The sequence below is a fragment of the Salvelinus namaycush genome, unplaced genomic scaffold (genome assembly GCF_016432855.1).
Source record: "Salvelinus namaycush isolate Seneca unplaced genomic scaffold, SaNama_1.0 Scaffold197, whole genome shotgun sequence".
In the NCBI taxonomy this organism is placed as follows: domain Eukaryota; kingdom Metazoa; phylum Chordata; class Actinopteri; order Salmoniformes; family Salmonidae; genus Salvelinus; species Salvelinus namaycush.
This window is the reverse complement of record NW_024058752.1, coordinates 173,360-182,034: the sequence shown is the minus strand read 5'-3', so window position 1 is coordinate 182,034 and position 8,675 is coordinate 173,360.

Below are 8,675 nucleotides of genomic sequence, written 5' to 3'. Positions count from 1 at the left end.
AACACAACTTTACAGTACTATCATCGCTCAACACAACTTTACAGTACTATCATCGCTCAACACAAATTTACAGTACTATCACGCTCAACACAACTTTACAGTACTATCATCGCTCAACACAACTTTACAGTACTATCATCGCTCAACACAACTTTACAGTACTATCATCGCTCAACACAACTTTACAGTACTATCATCGCTCAACACAACTTTACAGTACTATCATCGCTCAACACAACTTTACAGTACTATCATCGCTCAACACAACTTTACAGTACTATCATCGCTCAACACAACTTTACAGTACATGTGTTTTCTCTCAACACAACTTTACAGTACATGTGTTTTCTCTCAACACAACTTTACAGTACTATCATCGCTCAACACAACTTTACAGTACTATCATTTCTCTCAACACAACTTTACAGTACATGTGTTTTCTCTCAACACAACTTTACAGTACATGTGTTTTCTCTCAACACAACTTTACAGTACATGTGTTTTCTCTCAACACAACTTTACAGTACATGTGTTTTCTCTCAACACAACTTTACAGTACGGTTTTTTCTCTCAACACAGCTTTACAGTACATGTGTTTTCTCTCAACACAACTTTACAGTACGTGTGTTTTCTCTCACCACAGCTTTACAGTACGTGTGTTTTCTCTCAACACAACTTTACAGTATGTGTGTTTTCTCTCAACACAACTTTACAGTACGTGTGTTTTCTCTCAACACAACTTTACAGTACGTGTGTTTTCTCTCAACACAGCTTTACAGTACATGTGTTCTCTCAACACAACTTTACAGTACATGTGTTTTCTCTCAACACAACTTTACAGTACATGTGTTTTCTCTCAACACAACTTTACAGTACATGTGTTTTCTCTCAACACAACTTTACAGTACATGTGTTTTCTCTCAACACAACTTTACAGTACGTGTGTTTTCTCTCAACACAGCTTTACAGTACGTGTGTTTTCTCTCACCACAACTTTACAGTACGTGTGTTTTCTCTCAACACAGCTTTACAGTACGTGCGTTTTCTCTCAACACAACTTTACAGTACATGCGTTTTCTCTCAACACAGCTTTACAGTATGTGTGTTTTCTCTCAACACAACTTTACAGTACGTGTTTTCTCTCAACACAACTTTACAGTACGTGTGTTTTCTCTCAACACAACTTTACAGTACGTGTGTTTTCTCTCAACACAACTTTACAGTACGTGTGTTTTCTCTCAACACAACTTTACAGTACGTGTGTTTTCTCTCAACACAACTTTACAGTACGTGTGTTTTCTCTCAACACAACTTTACAGTACGTGTGTTTTCTCTCAACACAACTTTACAGTACGTGTGTTTTCTCTCAACACAGCTTTACAGTACGTGTGTTTTCTCTCAACACAACTTTACAGTACGTGTGTTTTCTCTCAACACAACTTTACAGTACGTGTGTTTTCTCTCAACACAGCTTTACAGTACGTGTGTTTTCTCTCAACACAGCTTTACAGTACGTGTGTTTTCTCTCAACACAGCTTTACAGTACGTGTGTTTTCTCTCAACACAGCTTTACAGTATGTGTGTTTTCTCTCAACACAACTTTACAGTACGTGTGTTTTCTCTCAACAACTTTACAGTACGTGTGTTTTCTCTCAACACAGCTTTACACTACATGTGTTTTCTCTCAACACAACTTTACAGTACGTATGTTTCTATAACCTGTAGTCTTTTTGTGGCAGACTTAACGTTGGTCAGTGTGACAATTTGGCTCAAGATTTAGTTCTGGGTTCCCGAGATTATATAATCTTATAGTCATGATAGTCAGGACTTTAAAATCAATCCAGCTGGCATTTTAGCTCACCCACTCATTGTTTTGGTGTGTGTGTGTGTGTGTGAAGATAATGATTAAAAGAAGGAGATACAAGTAATGACAAACTACTGACTTGGAACTGTCTTGGGTCAAAGTTCACCTAGGACAGAAGAGAGGGGACAGAATGACTACACGTTTCAGCTGATCCGCTGTTGTTGTATAGGGGTTTGCAGCGGATGAGTTGAAGACCGAGAGCAAGAGAGAAGGAGAGAGGGAGAGAGATATAGCAATAGAGAGAGAGAGAGAGAGATAGCAATAGAGAGAGAGAGAGAGAGAGCGAGAGAGAGAGAGAGATAGCAATAGAGAGAGAGAGAGAGAGAGAGCGAGAGAGAGAGAGAGAGACAGAGAGAGTGGAGTGAGAGAAGAAAAGCGAGTGAGAGAGAGAAGGAAATCTGTATTCATGTAAGGAGTTTTGACAAGAAGAAAACAGCCGTGTATGATAATGGACGCAGGTCAGCGTTTTGACCCGGAGCTTCCTGACGAAACCAAAAGCACCAGCAGGACAGATATCTCAAGTGTGAACCAACAGCCACCCTGCTTTCTAAACCTGCTGTTGGCGATACAGGTAAGCCCCTTGGTCACTCAGCTACGTGACAAAGCCATTGTTGTAGTTAAGTTGAATATATGTACTCATGACTGTAAGTTGCTTTGGATAAAAATGTCAGCATTATGGCATATATTATAGTATATAGTAGATGTGTACTTACTCTTGAAACAGTTCAACATGAACCGGTGTGGAGAAACATGCAGTGACCACAGACCATATCCAGGTTGTTGTTTAAATCTCAGTTGTAGCCTACCTACCTACCACTGGCTTGCTGTTGGTACCTACCTACCACTGGCTTGCTGTTGGTACCTACCTACCACTGTCATGCTGTTGGTACTACCTACACGGCTGCTTGGTACCTACCTACCACTGGCTTGCTGTTGGTACCTACCTACCACTGGCTTGCTGTTGGTACCTACCTACCACTGTCTTGCTGTTGGTACCTACCTACCACTGGCTTGCTGTTGGTACCTACCTACCACTGGCTTGCTGTTGGTACCTACCTACCACTGGCTTGCTGTTGGACCTACCTACCACTGTCTTGCTGTTGGTACCTACCTACCACTGGCTTGCTGTTGGTACCTACCTACCACTGGTGCTGTTGGTACCTATACACTGGCTTGCTGTTGGTACCTACCTACCACTGGCTTGCTGTTGGTACTACCTCACTGGCTTGCTGTTGGTACCTACCTACCACGGCTTGCTGTTGGTACCTACCTACCACTGGCTTGCTGTTGGTACCTACCTACCACTGGCTTGCTGTTGGTACTACCTACCACTGGCTTGCTGTTGTACCTACCTACCACTGGCTTGTGTTGTACCTACCTACACTGCTTGCTGTTGGTACCTACCTACCACTGGCTTGCTGTTGGTACCTACCTACCACTGGCTTGCTGTTGGTACCTACCTACCACTGGCTTGCTGTTGGTACCTACCTACCACTGGCTTGCTGTTGGTACCTACCTACCACTGGCTTGCTGTTGGTACCTACCTACCACTGGCTTGCTGTTGGTACCTACCTACCACTGGCTTGCTGTAGGTACCTACCTACCTACCACTGGCATGCTGTAGGTACCTACCTACCACTGTCTTGCTCTTGGTACCTACCTACCACTGGCTTGCTCTTCGTACCTACCTACCACTGGCTTGCTGTTGGTACCTACTTACCACTGGCTTGCTCTTCGTACCTACCTACCACTGGCTTGCTCTTGGTACCTACCTACCACTGGCATGCTGTTGGTACCTACTTACCACTGGCTTGCTTTTGGTACCTTCCTGCCACTGGCTTGCTGTTGGTACCTACCTACCACTGGCATGCTGTTGGTACCTACTTACCACTGGCTTGCTTTTGGTACCTACCTACCACTGGCTTGCTCTTCGTACCTACCTACCACTGGCTTGCTCTTGGTACCTACCTACCACTGGCATGCTGTTGGTACCTACTTACCACTGGCTTGCTTTTGGTACCTTCCTACCACTGGCTTGCTGTTGGTACCTACCTACCACTGGCTTGCTGTTGGTACCTACCTACCACTGGCTTGCTCTTGGTAGCTACCTACCACTGGCTTGCTCTTGGTAGCTACCTACCACTGGCTTGCTCTTGGTAGCTACCTACCACTGGCTTGCTGTTGGTACCAAGAGCAAGCCTGTCTTGCTCTTGGTACCTACCTACCACTGGCTTGCTGTTGGTACCAGTTTCATTCTGCCATTCTTGTGAATCTCTCTCCCTACAGCAGGTGTTTGTGCAGTGCTCTCTGCTGGTTCTGGGCCTGGGTGTGTTACAGCAACATCTACTGTTACAGGATGGAGAGAGAGAGAGGTTACTGTCCTCCATGTTGTTCTTCTCCGGTCTCTCCACTCTGATACAGAGCTGTCTGGGGACATGGTGAGGAATACTCACAATCAATCAATTCGTTTTACCCTTTTTTTTAAACGTTTTTTTTTTTTTACATTTACCTCTCAACTCTCTCACTCACACCTGTCTGTGATGATCAATCCAAGCAGTCAACACATTGACAGACATGAATACAATCAGAACTCTCTCATCCTCAGCCTCCCTCTGGTCCAGGCTCCATCTCTGGAAATCCTTATCCCTGCTGTAGTCCTCACTGCCCAGATTGGTGAGTTAGCTACATCAATCGGACAACCTTGCCATTTACCTCAGGTCATGTTCACACTCAGGTTGTACAACTGATGTTGAATGTACAACTCATTTGTACAACATTGTTTTGGCTGACAAACTCATTAAAAAATTGTCACAACCGTTGTGTCAAAAGCCTTGTGTATCAGCTGTACAACATGAGTGTGTGAACGTGGCCTTTGTATCTTGTTGTGGTTTTAATGGTACTACTGCTATTGCTCTCCTGCAGTTACTGAACCGGCCTGCAGAGGGCACTGTGAGGAGAGTGAGGGGGACATCCTACACAGAGCCAACCCAGTCAGAGAGGTACTGTACATCAGACTGTAGAGTTGCTGTCCGTGGTGCTGAACCCACAGACCAGACCACCTCCTCTCCTCACTGCCGCTTCCGTTGTTACGGCAACATTCAGGAGTTATGTTTAGATTAAAATCATGTTTCAGGGCCTTTATCAAGAGACTTTACTACTACAATAATAGTCTTTGTTACGGCAACATTCAGGAGTTATGTTTCGATTAAAATCATGTTTCAGGGCCTTTATCAAGAGACTTTACTATTACAATAATAGTCTTTGTTACGGCAACATTCAGGAGGATGTTTCGATTAAAATCATGTTTCAGGGCCTTTATCAAGAGACTTTACTATTACAATAATAGTCTTTGTTACGGCAACATTCAGGAGTTATGTTTCGATTAAAATCATGTTTCAGGGCCTTTATCAAGAGACTTTACTATTACAATAATAGTCTTTGTTACGGCAACATTCAGGAGTTATGTTTCGATTAAAATCATGTTTCAGGGCCTTTATCAAGAGACTTTACTATTACAATAATAGTCTTTGTTACGGCAACATTCAGGAGTTATGTTTCGATTAAAATCATGTTTCAGGGCCTTTATCAAGAGACTTTACTACTACAATAATAGTCTTTGTTATGGCAACATTCAGGAGTTATGTTTAGATAAAGACATTTTTCAGGACCTTTATCAAGAGACTTTACTACTACAATAGTAAATTAAATCAAATCAAATTGTATTTGTTACGTGCGCCGACTACAACAGGTATAGTAGACCTTACAGTGAAATGCTTACTTACAAGCCCCTTAGCCAACAATGCTTTAGGAAGTTAAGAAAAGTGTTAAGTAAAAAATAGAAAATAAAGTAACAAGTAGTTAAAGAGCAGCAGTAAAATAACAATAGCGAGGCTATATACAGGGGGGTACCGGTACAGAGTCAATGTGGAGGCTATATACAGGGTGTACCGGTACAGAGTCAATGTGGAGGCTATATACAGGGTGTTACGGTACAGAGTCATGTGGAGGCTATATACGGTGTACGGTACAGAGTCAATGTGGAGGCTATATACAGGGTGTTACGGTACAGAGTCAATGGGAGGCTATACAGGGGGTACCGGTACAGAGTCAATGTGGAGGCTATATACAGGGGGGTACCGGTACAGAGTCAATGTGAGAGGCTATATACAGGGTTTACGGTACAGAGTAATGTGGAGGCTATATACAGGGGGTACCGGTACAGAGTCAATGTGGAGGATATACAGGGGGTACCGTACAGAGTCAATGTGGAGGCTATATACAGGGGGTTACGGTACAGAGTCAGTGTGGAGGCTATATACAGGGTGTTACGGTACAGAGTCAATGTGGAGGCTATATACAGGGTGTTACGTCAGAGTCAATGTGGAGGCTATATACAGGGGGTACCGGTACAGAGTCAATGTGGAGGCTATATACAGGGTGTTACGGTACAGAGTCAATGTGGAGGCTATATACAGGGGGTGGTACCGGTACAGGTCAATGTGGAGGCTATATACAGGGGTACCGGTACAGAGTCAATGTGGAGGCTAATACAGGGGTACCGGTACAGAGTCAATTGGAGGCTATTACAGGGGGTACCGGTACAGAGTCAATGTGGAGGCTAATACAGGGGTACGGTACAGGTCAATGTGGGGCTATATAAGGGGCGTACGGTACAGAGTCAATGTGGAGGCTATATTCAGGGTGTTACGGTACAGAGTCAATGTGGAGGCTATATAACAGGAGGTACTGGTACAGAGTCAATGTGGAGGCTATATTCAGGGTGTTACGGTACAGAGTCAATGTGGAGGCTATGTACAGGGGGTACCGGTACAGAGTCAATGTGGCTGCTATATACAGGGTGTACCGGTACAGAGTCAATGTGGAGGCTATATACAGGGGGGTACCGGTACAGAGTCAATGTGGAGGCTAATACAGGGGGTACGTACAGAGTCAATGTGGACTATATACAGGGGGTACGGTACAGAGTCAATGTGGAGGCTATATACAGGGGGTACCGGTACAGAGTCAATGTGGAGGCTATATAGGGGTACCGGTACAGAGTCAATGTGGAGGCTATATACAGGGTGTTACGGTACAGAGTCAATGTGGAGGACTATATACAGGGGTACGGTACAGAGTCAATGTGGAGGCTATATCAGGGTGTTACGGCAGAGTCAATGTGGAAGCTATATACAGGGGGTACGGTACAGAGTCAATGTGGAGGCTATATACAGGGGTACCGGTCAGAGTCAATGTGGAGGCTATATAAAGGGTGTGTTACGTTAAAGAGTAATGTGAGGATAAAACAAGGAGGTGAGGTTGTTTGTTTGTTTGGTCGTCATGAGAATGCTGTTAGGTTAGGTGGTCATGAGAATGCTGGTTGGTTTGGTGGTCATGAGAATGCTGGTTGGTTTGGGTGGTCATGAGAATGCTGGTTGGTTTGGGTGGTCATGAGAATGCTGGTTGGTTTGGTTTCATGAGGCTGCTGGTTGGTTTGGTGGTTATGAGGCTGCTGGATGGTTTGGGTGGTCATGAGGCTGCTGCTTGGTTTGGTGGTCATGATGCTGCTGGTTGGTTTGGTGGTCAAGAAAATGCTGGTTGGTTTGGTGGTCATGAGGCTTTGGTTCGGTTGGTGGTCATGTTGCTGCTGGTTGGTTTGGTGGTCGTGATTCTGCTGGTTGGTTTGGTGGTCGTGATTCTGCTGGTTGGTTTGGTGTTCATGAGCCTGCAGGTTGGAATGGTGGACATGCTACTGCTGGTTGGTTTGGTCGTCATGAGGATGATGGTTGGTTTGGTGGTCATGAGAATGCTGGTTGGTTAGTTGGTCATGAGGCTGCTGGCTGGTTTGATGGTCATGAGACTGCTGGTTGGAATAATTGTTGTGAGGCTGCATATTTGTTTGGTGGTTATGAGGCTACTGGTTTGTTTGGTGGTCATGAGGCTGCTGGTTGGTTTGGTGGTCATGAGGCTGCTGGTTGGTTTGGGTGGTCATGAGAATGCTGGTTGGTTTGGTGGTCATGAGACTGCTGTTTGGTTTGGTGTCATGAGGCTGCTGTTTGGTTTGGTGGTCATGAGAATGCTGGTTGGTTTGGTGTCATGAGGCTGCTGGTTGGTTTGGTGGTCACGCTGCTGCTGATGGTTTGGTGGTCATGAGGCTGCTGGTTGGTTTGGTGGTTATGAGGCTGCTGGATGGTTTGGGTGGTCATGAGGCTGCTGCTTGGTTTGGTGGTCATGATGCTGCTGGTTGGTTTGGTGGTCAAGAAAGTGCTGGTTGGTTTGGTGGTCATGAGGCTTTGGTTCGGTTGGTGGTCATGTTGCTGCTGGTTGGTTTGGTGGTCGTGATTCTGCTGGTTGGTTTGGTGGTCGTGATTCTGCTGGTTGGTTTGGTGTTCATGAGCCTGCAGGTTGGAATGGTGGACATGCTACTGCTGGTTGGTTTGGTCGTCATGAGGATGATGGTTGGTTTGGTGGTCATGAGAATGCTGGTTGGTTAGCTGGTCATGAGGCTGCTGGCTGGTTTGATGGTCATGAGACTGCTGGTTGGAATAATTGTTGTGAGGCTGCATATTTGTTTGGTGGTTATGAGGCTACTGGTTTGTTTGGTGGTCATGAGGCTGCTGGTTGGTTTGGTGGTCATGAGGCTGCTGGTTGGTTTGGTGGTCATGAGGCTACTGGTTGGTTTGATGGTCATGAGGCTGCTGGTTGGTTTGGTGGTCATGAGGCTGCTGGTTGGTTTGGTGTCATGAGGCTGCTGGTTGGTTTGGTGGTCATGAGAATGCTGGTTGGTTTGGGTGGTCATGAGAATGCTGGT